Below are 16,112 nucleotides of genomic sequence, written 5' to 3' on the forward strand. Positions count from 1 at the left end.
GTGGTAAAAATATGGTGACTTGTAGGGTTCTTTGGAATTTAAAAAACAGCCCTTTGAAACTTCTGTTTGCACAGCAGGAAGTCACTTGTTGCCCAAAGTAAACACTTCAGTCAAGGGTTTGCCCCTTTGAAGGGCTTTTAAGCTGTGACTTTTGAGAAAATTTCTCTACGTTTTAAAGCAGTTCGGATCTGGATCTTTACAGAATGGGCTATGAACGTGGAAATATGAGACGAGTGTCTTTGAGTGTGGCCGACTGGCTAAGGGCAACATATATCCCAAGGGTTATTATTTCCTTCTTGATAGATAAGGCAGGAAGAGGCTGGAAAACCAAAGGCACCTGGAATAGGGATGAGTGAGAGAAGGGCAGGGGAAGAAAGGATACAGGATGCTTTTTGTGTCCCCTTGTTTACAAAAAAAAGAAAAAGAAAGAAAAGAGCACCTACCATTTTTCAAGTTATTGTCACAAACTAAATTTCTCACAGCTAAGATTTAAGAGAAAAAGATTCATGTGAAAAATAGCAGGTGGCCAAATTAGCAATCATTAACACAAGCGAGTGATGAATCAAAGTGAGGCTCCCAGGAGAAGAAATCAGTACAAATCATAAAAATCCCTAAGAGGGTTTTATTACCAAACCAGTAGCTTAAACTCCTCTGTTTATAGTACTGAAATGCAAACCCCATTCCAAATATCAGGAATCATGTGGAAATCCTCATTCATCCAAAGTATATTAAATTCCATTAACTATATCTCTGTTGCCTATAGAAGAAATGGGCTAAGTGTATATTCTAATAAGTTTCCCATATTACCTAATTTTTTGCCTTAGTTTACCAATGAAGCTCCCCATCCCATGTCTTCACTGCCAAATATAACCTTTACTGAAAGTCACTTTTGAGTCTTGAAACAATGAGCTCAGAGGGAAGTTACTAAAAATAATTGGAATTAACAACGATTATATAAAAAGGAAATAAGCAGAAAACTACTTTCGTTGAGTTCAAGAAATAGTAAACACTTTTTAACTTGTTCTTTACCCCCATTTGTTCAATTTTCCCATAATGATTTTGTCTGAAATCCCCCAAATACACTGACTGGCTGTCTGTTTAGTTACTCTGTGCCTCCACAAGCTCACGCGGCAGCTAGTGTAGTGCCCCCCACCTCCCCTGTTTCCTGATTTCCCCCCAGTCCCTTTGAGCCCACCTGGACTCGACCTGTTCTGCCCTGCCCAGACTCGGTCCAGATACCTCGAGTTCAACCACTCAACTGACTGTGTTAAAGCAAGACTCCCACCCCTGCCGGTAGAAACGGATCACTACTTTAAGGACGACACAGGATGCCCCTGAGGTTTTTGCCTTGCTATAATCTGAAGAATGGGGGAAAAAGGAAAAATAAGGTGAGTTTTGAGAAGAGGTAAGGGTTCTTTGTGGTGGAAGTAATTTGTGGTGGAACATGGGTGGTAGTCCCTAGAACAGAGGTTGTCAGAGTTTAGTTTGCACAGGAGTGACCCAGGGAGCCTGTTATTCATCAAGACTCTGGATTCCTCCTGAGACACAGGGGAAAGGTCACAGGCAGAGCCCAGAAGTCCTGGTCAATGGACCCCAACACAGGATTATCAAGCACCCATGAGAATCACTGGGGTCTAGTCCCAGGTTCTGATCCCCACCCACCAAGACGCTCCCTCTTATGGTGAGAAGAACAGATAGGGTTCAAAGTTTTGTCAATCACTTTGAGGTGTCAAGAAGGAAAAGGTTTTCTTTAACTGTCTTAGGGTCCCCGACTGGGTCTGAAAATTAGACTGATGAAGACACGTCAACAGGAGAAAAGCATACTCATTTATTTAACTTAAGTTTGATGTGACATGAAAGTCTTTATAAAGAAAGGAAGCCCTGAAGAAATGGTTAAACCTGAGTGCCTTCGTGATGGGTTTGATGGTTGGTGGAGGGTGGCAGAAAGTTACGATGGGACAGAGTATGTTTAGTGTAGTTACCTGGGGGAGAGAGTGAGGACTGTTAGCTCTGATCCTTGTCAGCATCCCTCCATGCTGGGGATGGGGAGCACCTCTCACATGAGGGTCCTGGGGTCTGCTTAAGCAGAGAAGGGCCAGGGAAGATCAGAGAGACCTCTCCGCTTCTGCCATTATCTCAGATACCTTCAACTTAAAATTCAGTAGGCCAGGAGGACATATTTTGGGGTAACATGTCCCAAACTCTGTGAAAGAACTACTCATCTCTAGTGACCTCACCTCCTAGGACCTCACTTTCCTTTTTGACAGCAACCCCCAAAGTTGCTCATTATCACTGGGCTCCTAGATGTTTAACAAAACAAAACAAATGCAGAAATATATGAGCATTACTTGTCAGTCAACAGTCTTTATCAAGGGTTCAAGGAATGCGGAAAAAAGCCATCATACTCTGCTCTGATTTTCTGCTTATGAGATGGCAGGTGGGGGAGGGTCTGAGGTGGACAGAAAGGCAGGGAAGGACAGCATGAGGCTTTAGAAGGCACCCAGAGCATTGTCATTCTCCTAGCAAAGAATTTACTAAGAAAGCAATGGAACCTGTTCTGCAGGTTTTCTGTGGCTAAGGAGCGTACCTACTTCCTAAAAACTCAAATTTAAACTGTAAATCATGCTTACTCACAAACTACACATGATGGAAGACATTTCTGGTTGTTGGTAACTCCTAACATCACCTTTGAACTAGGATGGTAACTGAGTGAGCCCACATAGCTGGGGAAGATTGAGATACACCCTTTAAGGCAGAGCCCCTGTAGCCTGAACTGCTGGGTTTGATACAAGCAGAAAAGTTAAGGACCCAGAGGAAAACCCAATAGTGTGATTGCTGAGCCAGCGAGGTGGGGTAGGGATGAGGGGCCTTAAGGGTCAGAGAGGAGAGGGGATTTTCAAATAACATGGGAGAGAGAGGGGTATGATGTTATCCCCACCACACAGATGCCCTCATGCACATACATACCCCCATTGCCCTTATTCTGCTTTATGTTTCTCTGTAACATTTTTGCTCACCTGTGTAGAACATATTCGTTTACTGTCAGCATTATTGTACCAGTTAAGGCCCTGACAGAAAATAAATGATATTCTCAAAAGTTAACTGGAAAGATACAGGCAAGTACTTAGACAGAGAATTAACACCATTGGGGGACTCCAACTGCCTCCCCTGGGGCAGAAAGGGGCAATAAGGCTGGGGGTGGAGTGTCAGAGGAGCCTGGCAAGATCTGTGCTAGGAAAGAGGGGGCTCCCAGAACCTGAGGCTGAGTGTGGAGGAATACAGCCACGCTGATCTGCAGCCTGGCAGGGAGGGAGGCAAGAAATACCTGGTCCCCTTCCTTCCCTCCTACGGCCGCCTGCTGGGCTCTCCCACTCTCCCTTCTTCCCATTGCCCTCCCACATGACCAGGCACTGCAGGCTGTGGGCTTGGCCTCCCGGAGTGCAGAGCAATGCAGTGAAGGGCGGCAAAGGCCCTGGAGGCCGGCCAGCACTCCCCCAGCTAGAATGTCAACGCCTAGGGGACAGTTGTTTTGGTTCCTGCTTATTTCCAGGTTCTAGATCAGTGTCATTGGTTACCAGTACATATTTGGTGAAGGAATGAGTAATGCATGACTTGGAAAAAGAGATTTAAAAAAGGATTTAAGCAGTTACTTAGACTGTGTGATACAAACCCCCACACCACCCTTACTACTGTGCTTAACTAAATTCATCTTTGCTCATAATGCTTTAATAAGGAGAAACATTTAATGCAATGGGAGGGTACCACAGGGAGACTTGGAAGAAAAAGCTAAGAAGATACCTGGCATTTGATTATACATACAGTATACTGATGCATTATCCACAAGTTGGCTTTACACACTCCGAAATGTTGCCCTACGAGCACCTAGATTTGACCATAGAGGGACCCCAAGGCTGTACGTCCAACAGCACAACCACCAGGAGCCAAAGAGAAATGTTCCGGTATCTGCAGATGCTAGAGTCACCCCAAGCCGACCCCATCCCAGGCGGGACAGAAGGCCTCAGACATGAGCCACTCGGTGTTCCATCCTTTCCAAGTCAGCTGCTGTGAGACTGAGTTTCTTGTCCGTATGTGGGGATGACGATGCCCCACTCTCACACCATCATGAGGCTCAATGAGGGCCTGACCCACTGCCTGCCAGAGCGTAAACAGTGGCCAGAGAGCTTGTTCCTTGCACATGACACCGTCCCTAATCTCGAGAGAGGTGGGGAAGTGCTTCCGAGACTCTCTGCACTCAGCGCCTTCGGTTGCCTTCTTGATGAGGGAGAGGGTCAGAAGGCAACAGGACAGCCTGTCCCAGAGGACGGCTCAGCCCCGCCCCAAGCAGGGCTTCCTGCTTCCTTCCTTCAGGTCAAGAGGAGCCAAAGCTGGTTTCCCTTCTGACCCCTGGTCAGCACCACACACCACACTCATTTTTTTTTTCAGGTGGCCTATGGGCCTTAGAACGGTGCTAAGAAAGAGAACGGTGCCTCTCTTCCTTCCTGGAGATGTTTCCAGATGGAGCTGGAATGACAAGCAGGTGGGGGACTGGGGGAAGGGCGAGGCAAGGTCAGCTTCTCTTGGCGAAGCTGAGTGATGCCTAAGTGAGTCTCAGGAGTCACAAGGCCTTTCGTCACCAAGGGCTCTCTTCTGCTCCTGTTTGCTAATGGCAAGTTCTCCCTCCTCTGATTTAGACTAGTAAGTGATCCAAGGGTCAGAGGTCATTCATAAGAGTGCCCATATTTAGTGAGAGCCCAGCACGTTCAAAGAAAGAGACCTAGTCAGGCGCAACTGTGTACACATACTGCCACATAAAACACAAAGACCGCATCTTAATGGCCCACAATAAAATGGAAAACACTGAACAACATTAGAGGAATTCGGGAAAAGACTAAAAATAATCTGTGGTGTTCCCTCTGAATGTTCCAGGTCAGATGAGGCAAACACGAGGGGTGTGGGCCTGGAATAATCATGTAATTGTTGATATGTAGCTCTGTTTTGTATACTGTGCATCAGGTTTAAAAATAGTTGAGTGGTTCTGAGAGACAGACTGATTTATAGAGGGCCGTGTAGTAAGGAGAGGTCTTGATCTTGGAAAGCTGGACCCCTCATTGTCCGGGATAGTCTGAAGACTTGCTTCCATGAAGCAAGATGACGAGTCTGCACATTGCTAGCCCCTTTCAAAGGGTAGTAGCAGCCACTGTGAGTACCTTTCCCCTAATCTCTTACTCATCTAGTATGAAAAAATTCAAAGAGCACCAGATAGAACCCCGGGCAACTTCCTTTGGTTTTACCAACTCAATCACCAGGCTGACTGGAAGGTCACACAGACTCTCCGTGTTGCCCATAACCGTATGAAGTGGAGCAGATCAGTAAATAAAGAGGATGTCAAGGCAGTGGCATATCCATGGCTTAGATTTGGGGATGCAGGAAATTCAGTAGATCTATAGGTAAGCCACTTGAATTGAACAACTAATGCTTTTCTCCAATATTAAAACAAGTGATTTGTTTTGAACAGAAGCTAGTTTATTGAGTAATAGGGAAATTATATGTCCCTACATTTTCTTTAAAAGTAATTCACAACAGTTAATATAAAAAGTGTTGCTCTTGGTGTAACGAACTCTTATTAGCTATGGAGTAGAGTTGTTCCTTGAACAACAGGGGTTGGGGTGCTGACAACGCCCCCCTCAGCCCCGTGCAATTGAAAATCCATGCATAACATTTGAATCCCCAGAAACTTAACTACTAATAGCCTGCAACTGACCAAAGCATTGCCAACAATATAAACAGTTGATTAACACCTATTTTTATGTTATATGTATTATATACAATATTCTTACAATAAAGGAAGCTAGAGAAAAGAAAACGCTTTTTCAAATGGTTGCAAAACTCCAAAATTTTTCCAATATATTTATTGAAAAAAAAAACTCCATCTGAGGGGACCCACGTAGTTCAAACCCAAAGCTCAGTCACAAGCTGTCATTTGTCAGCATCCCACAACTCTGTGCTTTTAAAAGGCACATCTTTCCTTCTCCCTAGGGAGTTTAGCTTCAGAAATTTTGATTCATTTCATTTGTGCTCCATTTTCCATTCTCACTACTGCTGGCCCCAACTTCTCAGCAGCAGGGCTGAATTTCAGAGCCATGGTTATTCTTCATAGACAGAGGCATCAGCCAGTCCTTTTCTGAGTTCTTTTTCAAGCAAACAGTGTCATTGGGCCTGGCATCTTAAAAAGTATACATTATTCCTTTGCAGAATTGAGAGAAGTGTCAGTAGAGGGACATAAGTGTTAGCTGTGGAGCAGGAGCCAAAGAGTGGTGACTGCAGGAGATGGGGTGCACACTTGGGGGGCAGCAACATAGATATCAACCTATTAGTGTTACCTTCATATTGTAGGTCTTGGAAAACTTACTGAACATTTGTTGTGTGCTGGGGATTTCTAGCTGTATTTAGAAACTACTTCTCCTCTTTAGCTAAGATGGGGAGTACCTCTCCATCCTTGCAGGGGGACTCCTGTGACCCTGTCAACCGGCAGGAGGTCACACAGGGGGCATTAGTGTGCACATCGTGTGAGCCACCGAAACCAAGCTGTGACTGGCTTTGGAAGCACTGGATCCCCCGATGGTGTGCGTCCCAGCCCACTGAAAAAGAAATGAGAGGTCAAACAAAATCTCCCTGGACTCATTTATTCATTTAAAAAGTACTAATTGAACACCTATTATGTTCCTTTGCCCAGGTACCTAGTATTGTAGTTCATATTTTTTTATAATGCCACCTACAAATCAGTCACTTTTAATTAATAATTAAAAAAACTAATAGTTAAAAAGCACTTTCAGTTCAAAAGTGTTTAAGTTCCTTCTTTCTTAAATACAACTTAGGTTCACAGACGCCACATGAATAAAATTCAGGGCTTCTGTGACCTTGAGCGGGAAAATAATATACCTTTATTTTCACTGACCTCTAATTAAATTTAGGATTTCCTTTAATTAGAAGTAGTTGACAAACCACAGGAGTATTAGCACCTATGCCTTTGTCACCAATAGAAATCACAGATGTTTTTATATCACATTACATGTTGCAGATCGTGTACATTACATGATACGTACATTGCATATCATGGCCATTACCACTTAAAACTTGTGATAGCTAAACATGCCTCATTAAATATTTTAATTGAATCACTAACAAAGAAGGAAATAATTACAAAATTGCATCATATTTTAATATTTTGATAACTACATTTCAATATAATCATTTTCCTATGTAATCCTATGTATTTTGTGCATTGAAAAGCAATATTCTGAGACAGTTGATAGGCTTCACCAGATGCCCAATGGAGTGCATGGCACAAATTCTTTTTTTAACCATGTGTTAGTAGTCCTTTCACCCAGGGTCAGTGAGATACAAACCATTTCAGTCTTTAGAGGTCTAAAAAATATCTTTATTTTGCCCTCATCCATGAATGTTCTTTCAAGAAAGGAGCGAGATGGGGCCACCCTGAAAGAAAGTGCAGATAAAAAGACAGTGGAACCCTGGACCATGCCTGGAGATGCCAAGTTTTGGAGATCATGTAGAGGAAGAGGGGCCACCAAGAAGACTGAGAAGAAGGACCGATGGGGTAGGAGGAACATCTGAAGAAGCCAGAAGAATATAGGATTCCAAGAAGGAGGGAGTGGCCAAGTCTGTCAGATGGTGCTGCACAGTCGAGGAAGAGAACAGCAAATAGACCGTCGACTACGGTGACGTGGAAGCCGTGGTGAGCACTGTAAGAGCCACTTTGGAATAGAGATAACAGGAGGGCAATGAGGTTAGAGAGAAGTGGGGAGGAAGATTGATTTGACTGGCTTTGGGGGCCAGAGAAGAAGGGTGAAGAAGTGGAGACAAAATTTACATGTTCAGCTGTTTGCTCAAGATTTGCTGCAAAGGGGAGCAGAAAAATGTTGCAGTCGATGTGGAGAGAGAGACACACACCAATATTTGAAGAAAGAGTCTAGAGCTTGTCTGTCTGCTGAAGGGACTGACCCAGTGTTGAGGAAGGAAGAGGAAATGGGACCCAATGCCAAGTGAAGGAAGAGGCAGGCCACCAGGAGGACCAGAACATGTGACTCTCTCAAACTGGGGGCCAGGAAGGGCAGTGCAGTGCAGGTGAAGGAGCGTTGGACATTTTGTGTAGGAGGATGAACCTCCCTGTTTGATGGATTCTTTTTCCTTAAAGAAGAATGAGCCAGGGTTTCTGCTAAGAGTGAGGAGAGAAGAGAAACTGTGAAAAGGCTGTTTTGATGGCTGAGAAAACTGGCATAAGCAATGGGCTTGTCAGGCTACATGACACTAGCAATCCCGCCAACAATTAGGATGATTCTAATGAATAAACTGCATGCCAGCCCACAGACACAGTGAAGAGCTGCTCCTCGAGGTCTGCCTTCCATTTGTTCCCCATGTTTCTCTAATCTCAATGTTCTCCTGTTGTCTCTATTTCATCCATATAAAAGCTTCTCAGATGACTTAAACTATTCATGCTTATATACAACTCATTGGAAATAGATAATAGGTCAGCCTTTCAAAAGCATTTGAGTCAGAGTAGAGGCTGTTCCTTCACTTAAAGTAATTTGTCTCTAAAAGTAATTTTAGGACTTAGAAGCAGGTGGACATAGGTTTTCCTGTTGTTTCTCAAATCGTGCCATAGAGCGACAGTCTATACTACTGATGTCAGTGGCAGCATATGTCTGGACCGCTGTGGTGCCATTCACTGCACTTTCAGTTCAGCTGTATTGCAGTATGTTAGAAATGACTGTTTAACATTCTTCCATGAAAGAATATAGGTGCAGGAAAAATTGGGCTAATTTCTTCAGAGCATTATTTCTAATTGTGAACCAAGTGTCATAAAGGAAAGACTTCAAGTTTATCACAAGTTTAATATTGTCCCTTTCTCTGCTCAGAAATCAGGACTCCATCTTAGGCATTAGGTAGAGGTAGAAACACCCTACCTGTACATGTGGAATTATCCCAATTGAGAGGTAAGAGGAAAAGGCATCTTAATAGTATCTGGGGAGAGGGTGAGGGCAGGCACCAGGGCATAGTGTTAAGAGTACAGTTTGGGAAGACAGAAGGTCTGCATTCTCATTCTGGCTTTGACACTAGCAGGTGTCCGTGGTTAACTCCCAACTTTTTTGGCCACTAGGTACCTGGAAGGAATGATCACTGGGCAACCCTTTATTCTCACTTTTTTTTTCTAATTTTTATCCTGGCATACATGAATATCTATCTAGTGGTTTTGGTATCATGGCTATTCACTAATTTACTTGGTAAAATCTGAGGAAATGACCTCTATAATCAGAGCTAAAAATGGGGAAACTTTTCTTTTGGGGCCAGAGGAAATGTTGAGGCCCTGAAAACAGCATAGAGCTGTGGAATCAGGACAGGAGTTGCCTTTATGGGGACAGGGCTTTGCAGATCCAATCTTGGGCCTGCCAGATGTTAGCAGATCACCCTCACTGCTGTCTGAGGAATCTGATACCCACCAATGTAGAGCAACTATACTCAGGAGGCACAGCAAAGGAGCAGAGGTTAGGAGTGACCACCCTGTGTGCATGCACAAAATAATGTGTGTACTTTAGAGGGAATGCAGCTTCCTTTTAATCAGATTCCTTCCCAGACTGGGACAGAAGGAACGCCCATCTCCTCAAATACCCTGCCCTTCTCCATGGTACTGACAGCGGGAGGGAAGGAAAGGACTGAAGATGTGAACTCCATGCCAGACTTGCTCAGTGAATCACTCTGACATCACGGGCATCATAGCTGCAGCATGTGGGTGACCTATGTCATGCCATGGACATCAGTGGGCACTTCAGGCTGCATGGATGGCATGTTACCTATGAGAACTGAAGTCGGGATCAGAAGACAAGGGATGGTTCAAAAGACATTGATGGTCAAACCCTCCTCCTACAAAAGTCAACAAAGGTCAGGAGAGGGCTGTTGATGACACCTCTGTTGAGCTGTGTCCTAAATCTGCCTCCATTTCCGCCATATGATAGCTTCCCTTTTCTGGGAAAATGTAGAGAAGGTAGTCCTGGGAAGAGAGTCCAAAACAGGGTTCCACTTGGGATGTGCTTTGAATTTTTGATGAGAGCTGGGGCCATCACTAGAGGCATAAGAAGAAGGATAGAATGGGGCCATCAAAGATATCTAATAGGTTCAAAAGCTGGAAGTCTTGAGATCTTCCATGGCAAAATAATTTAAGTATCTGAAAGGTATGTTCATGAAGAAAATGTAATAACATCATCTATTGGTAGAATTGTCCAGTAACAGCAAGTGCAAATAAAACCTAAGGGCTGCATCTGAGCATAAGTATGACCAACTCCCATTAGCAGAGACTCTGCCAAGATATACACATAAAAGATAAGAATAAGACCATTTGTATACTACAAAACTGCCCAATTATTTGTTGGTTCCTTCCTTGCATAAAGACAGGTCAATACCAGAGGGGAATTTTCTTGGCCTTGATAGAGAAACACCAAAAGAGGGTTGACCCTGGGTCGGTCATACTGAGTCAAAAAGGTCACCAGCGTCTGGTTGTGGCTTAAAGAAACACCAGGACTTGCCCAGCCCGCAGTGGAGAAGGGAGTGTCTGCAAGTTGAGCTGTTACATCATTCTGTATATAACTTGCACTGTGCAGGTGCTAATGCTGTGGCATTCAGAGCTTTGCTTGTGAGTTCCACTTTCAAATACTTTCCTGTAGTGAATCCAAGAGGCATCTCTGCCCTCAGGGAGCTTACTGTCTAGTCGGAGGATGGAAGGTGAAGACAGCCAATAAACAAAATTCAAATACATTATAGTGTGTTAGCGGTGATATGTGATATGGAAAAAAATTAATCAGGAAGGGGGACTGGGCGGGTTCAAATGTGACACGTGGCAGTGAACAAAGTTCTCACTAGTAAAGGGATGTTTGAGCAAAGGTGGGAACGAAGTGAGAGGGTGAGACACGAGGATCTCTGGGCAGAGAGCATTCTAGGCAGAGAGAGGAGCGGGAGCCAATGCTCTGAAGTGGAATTGGGCCTGGCTGGCAAGGAGGCCGGCAGGGCTGGAGCAGCGCGAGTGTGGGGAGAGAAGCAGGAGAGAGAGGAAGAGAGGAGAAGGTGGGAGGAGCAGGGGTGCCCATGGCGCAGCCCTTACAGGTCCTTGAAAGGACTTTCCCTTTGCCTGTGTGAGGCGAGAGCGCTGGAGGGTTGAGCCTGGCTGAACGCTATATAATTTATGTTTTATGAGGGCATTGTAACTGCAGTCTCACCCAGAGACCAGTTAGGGCAATGGCAATCATCCGTTTGAGAGATAACGACGGCTTGATGAGAATGATAGCTGTGGAAGGGATAGCAAGTGCCCGATCATGCATATATTCTGAAGGTAGAGCTAACAGGATTTATGACAAATTAGATACAAAGCATGCATAGGGGGACTCAAGAATGACCCTTAGATTCTGGTCTGGGTAATCTGCAAGGATAGAGCCTCCCTTTACTAAGATGGGAGAGACTGGGGCAAAAGCTACTTTGGGAGGTAAGATCAGGAGTTTCACCTTGAACATGTTCAGTCTGAGAGCCTATTGAATATCCACATGGAGATGTCAAGTAGGTAGCTGGATGTATGGGTCAGGAGTTCAGGAGAGAGGACTGGGATAGAAATACACATTTGGACATCAGCACAAAAATTTAAACCATGAAACTGGGGGAGGTCACCTGGGGAATAGTGTCAACAGAGAAGAGTTCCAAAAACCAGGCGATGGGACATCTCAATATTAAGAGGAGGAACCAGCAATGGCGACTGAGATGCAGCAGTTTCAGTTGTTTGCTTTTATGGATCACCTACTACATGCCAGCACTCTACTAGGAGCTGGTCATGCAATAAATAAGACCAGCCCCTGCCGTCAAGGGGCTTGCAGTCAATGCATTAAAGTAAGCATTCGAATATAGTGTGGTAACTGCAAAGAGACTTGTACCTGGTAAAGTGACCAGGGAGAAAGAACGGTTTTCTCAGGCTGGGATGGCTGGCAGGGTCTGGGAAGAAATAACACCTGTAACTTACAGGGAGACTAAGAGTTAGCTAGGTGAGGGGGAAGGGCAGAGGGGCGAAGCAGCCTGGAACATACTGAGAAATACAGCTATTTGGCGCTGGCATTTCTGCCTGAGAAAATAGCTCAGTATCTAATGAGGGGATACTTCAAGTCCTAAGAGACACCTCACACTGACACAAAGGTAGGTAACACCTATGGCGAATTAGTTACTCGCTGCGGCACTGCAGTCTGGCTGAAGAAGTTCGGGTTTGCCTCGCCACCAGTTCCACCATCTTAGGATTCAGGAGAAGGGGCTCTGTTATGGCCACTTGCATCCAGAGCTGCGACAGGGCTGTCTCGCCATCAGCACTTAATTCTGGGTTGCAGCCGAGACCATATGGTGGTTGCATTTTTTATTTGTCTTTGTTTTTATTGTAAAGTGAGCAGGATAAGCACAGAGTGTTCCTAGCAACAAATAAGACTATAGGTGGGAGAGGAATTGTTCCTCAGGGAAGCAGAGGGACAGCCACCTGGCAACGCCCCTTCCATGTTAGAGAGTCAACAGCACCCAACGACCCACCACAAGTGGAAAAAGAGCTTTTGACCAAAAGCATCTCCCCAGGAGTTCCCTCTGACAGTGGGGTGTTTCTTAAGACACGATGTGTCCAAGTCAGGGTCCCCCTCATTGTTACTCTCCTTGCATACATCAAGGTCTGCAAGTTTCCTGTCTCCTGGAGGGGCCAACATCTAGTTTTACGTTACAATTACTTTCCAAAGTGTCAGCCTGCAAAGTTTTCCATGTTAGTGTCCAGTTTCCTCCCAGGTTTGCTCCATTCTTCCCCAACGCAGCTGATGTCATTCATCTACATTTCTGCTAATCCGCTCAGGTTACCCCCAAAGGAACCTGGTGACAGAGACAAGATATATTTCGCAGGCACCTTCGAAGTGCCAGTCTGTGCTGAATCAGAGGCAGACCGAGCAGAAGCAGAGGCAAGTCAGTACCAAATCTACATGCGCAACTGTTGTCACAACAGAAACTTCTCTTCTGCAGGAATAACAATAGCCAGCGCCTACACATGCTCACTAGATACCACGCCCTGTTACAAGCATTTCAGTCTTCACAGCCACTCAGAGATAAGTGTTATTATTACTCTGATTTTATAGATGAGGAAACTGAGACCCAGAAAAATGAAGTAACCCGGGTGGTTCCACAGAGCTGCTGCTAGTGAGCAGATCTGGAGTCTGCTCCCTTAACCCTCGACTACTCTGCGTTTTTGAGACCCAGGTCCTTTTCCACACCTTATATGTAATACTGTGCATTTTTAGTGTAAGAATGAATCTGAAGTACCTCTGCCCATTCCTTATAGAAAAATTGGCTACTAGTCATTTTTAGCATAAGAAATTAATGTGGAACATTTTAGAATGTATGTAAGCTATTTGGCTTTCAGTGTCTGTGTTTTTAATACTCTTCCTAAATTTTCTTGTAGGCCAAAGATAGTATTTTATATAAGGTCAAAAGATTATTTTTCATAGTGGTTCATCGCTTTACTATTGGTAGATTTCCACTACAAATGACAGAAAACCCAACTGGAATAATAATGACCTTTTACTGTACCACTAATAGTAAATCCAGAGGCTGCACAGTTGGCCAGATGTCCAAGCATGCCCCACTGCATGAATGAGACTGCCATTCATGAGGCATCCCTGACCGTAGGGAGCAAGTTGCCCTCCCAGAGCCCACAGCCTTGCTGGTGATGAGTTCCCCAGGGCCGGAAGCAAGGCGGAGGTGGAAGGTCAGCTGCAGGAGGGAACCCACCCCTTGTCCCAGTGATGCCATGGGGTGGGCTGGAGAATACAATTGAGAATCAGCACAGAGAGATAGAATAGATATTTTGAAAATTCATCCTCTTTTTATCAAAATACTTAACTTTTGTCAAAAGCCTGAGTCCTACTGCTGGCTGTGGACATGCCTAAGGGTGACAGCTGTGGCCAGAGGGAAGGTGGGCAAGGAGAGAGGAGGTGGTGTGGCCAGGGAATGGGCAGGAACTTGGGGGCTTAGAGCCCAGGGCTCTCGATAGCAGCAAACAGTTCTTGAGTGCCTCCTCTATGCCAGGTTTCACTGGGGCCTATAAGCCAAGCAGTATTATTACTCACTTTCACACATAATAAAAGTGAGCCTCAGTGAGGTCTTGTAACGTGAACAGGCCGCGTAAGTGGAAATCTGTGGGACTATGGTTTGAATCCCTACAGGTTTCTTTAAATACAGTCTGGGCACCCTGTAGGCAACTCACCTGGAGCACTTACTTGCAATGCAGATTCATGGGCACCAGGCTGCATCAGACTTTCTCGGGGTAGGGCTCAGAGTAGGAAATTGAACAGCATTTCCCACACAATGTTTAAGAACAAGTGGATAATAATCGATTGCTTCCCATCTGGGTTCTGACCTTGGGCAAGTGATGGTTTTTCCTTGGGCCTCAGTTTCCTGACTTGTAAAATGACCATGGAGAGGTCACTTCCAGCTGGAAAACTGCAATTCATCTTGAAGGCAGTTGTCAACGGGCCCTTTTCCCTCTGTCTCCTATTTTTAAATATTAGCATTATCGAGATGATATTTTAAACGTCACAGAATGTAGTTTGGGGCACAGATTTTCACAGAGTTTCCCTGAAAATCTGGAAGAACTGGTCATCCCCTTAATGTGGTACATTTGTACTGCCCTCCTTAAAGCTCAGGCCTGGGACTCACAAGTTCTTTGGGTTTCCTCAGACTCTGGGGAGCTTATTTTTCTGACTTCTTGGCACCACTAGAGACAAGGATCTTGTCAATAACTTTGATTTCCCTTCCGCTCTGAAAACACAATCTAATTTGTCAGCTATCTTTCGAAAGTTTAAACCAGACATTAAACCTGCTCATTAGCTCTCACCTATTTGGCGTTTGCTTTGGTTTCATTTTTCTGATTCTTTGGAGAAAGGAAAGCAAGAAGCAGGGGCATTGGCCGAACAAGTTGGGCCACTCAAGGAAGAGGTTCCCAGATAAGAAGGGTCTGAAGGACTTCCCTTGGGCGTGAGGGAAGTCAGGCGCGCCGTCCGGGGAAGAGGACCAGGAAACTGCTTCTTGTTTTCCCAGCAGCAGCAGCAGCCCCAGGCTCTCAGGACAGCTTTGGGAGGCCGCGGAAGTCGCGGGCCGGCGGGCACCGGGCAGCGGTGGGGCTGGACTGGGCTCGGAGCGGCCAGCCGGCCGCAGCCCCGGCCCTGAGTCCTGCTCGGCTCTCCCGTCACAGGGTGTGAGGCTCTTCTTGGAGACCACAGGACAAATGGCCTCACCGCGGGAACCTGGACGCTTTTAGGCGGCTGGCCAGGGCAGGCGCCGGCCTGGGACTGCGGTGCTCGGCAGGTAACTGGCAGTCCCCTCCTCCTGCGGCTTGTTGCCCTTCGTAGCAAGACCTCAGGACCTCCTGTCCCTTGGACACTCCTTTTAAGGTGTTGTCCAGTTACGACCCTCTTTACCTGAGGTTCTTTTATGTCTCTGTGACTTGTAGGTCGCGAGAGGAAAGCACACACGGTCAAGAGCATTGGGCAGCCTGCTGGTCAAGCTGATGAGACTGTGTTTAGAGAGATGGAGTATCAGACAATTAGTTGGCATCCTTTTAGGATTTTCTGTATAGTAAAGGGGGCTTTCTCTTTCTTTTTTCTTCATTCCTCCCTGCCTTCCATGTATTTTCCCATTCCTGAGCCAGAGAATATCATCAGACCGGAGCGCTCATGGACTAGGCGCTGCGTGAGCGCTTTGCCCGGCCAGGCAGCCGGGCTGCGGTTGTGCAGATGAGGGCCGGCTGCACCCACAGAGAGCAGAGGGGTGAGGGGTAGTCCCTCAGTCCCCAGACAGTCTGTGGGCAGGGGGTGATCCCCAAAATGTAAAACATAAGTTGTTATCTCCCATTCGTGACTGTGGGGAAAGGGGCTTAGAGTCAGCACTGGGCGGGAAGTCGGGAAAAGGTCTGGGGTTAAGAGCAAGACTGACTGGTCTTGACTTTTCTAGAAGGAAGGAAAAGCTCTGTGATGTGTGGCTTGCTTAAA

The 16,112-nt window shown here is 45.7% G+C and overlaps 1 protein-coding gene across 6 annotated transcripts in view; it reads left to right on the forward strand.

The window, feature by feature from the left end:
* The window catches only part of ADGRF5 (adhesion G protein-coupled receptor F5), a 90,976-nt gene that overhangs the window by 11,041 nt on the left and 63,823 nt on the right, over nucleotides 1–16,112 (forward strand). For 2 of the 6 annotated variants that reach the window (XM_036927370.2, XM_036927371.2), the window contains exon 1: nucleotides 15,064–15,429. The exons of 1 other annotated variant lie outside the window; for it this stretch is intronic. The gene's annotated coding sequence lies outside the window, so the exon portion shown is untranslated. Of the gene's footprint in view, nucleotides 1–15,057; nucleotides 15,430–16,112 lie in introns of those variants that run through there. 3 more of the 6 variants (XM_057494297.1, XM_036927367.2, XM_036927369.2) reach the window with 3 other exon arrangements.

This window comes from Manis pentadactyla, chromosome 16 (genome assembly GCF_030020395.1).
Source record: "Manis pentadactyla isolate mManPen7 chromosome 16, mManPen7.hap1, whole genome shotgun sequence".
Taxonomy (NCBI): Eukaryota; Metazoa; Chordata; class Mammalia; order Pholidota; family Manidae; genus Manis; species Manis pentadactyla.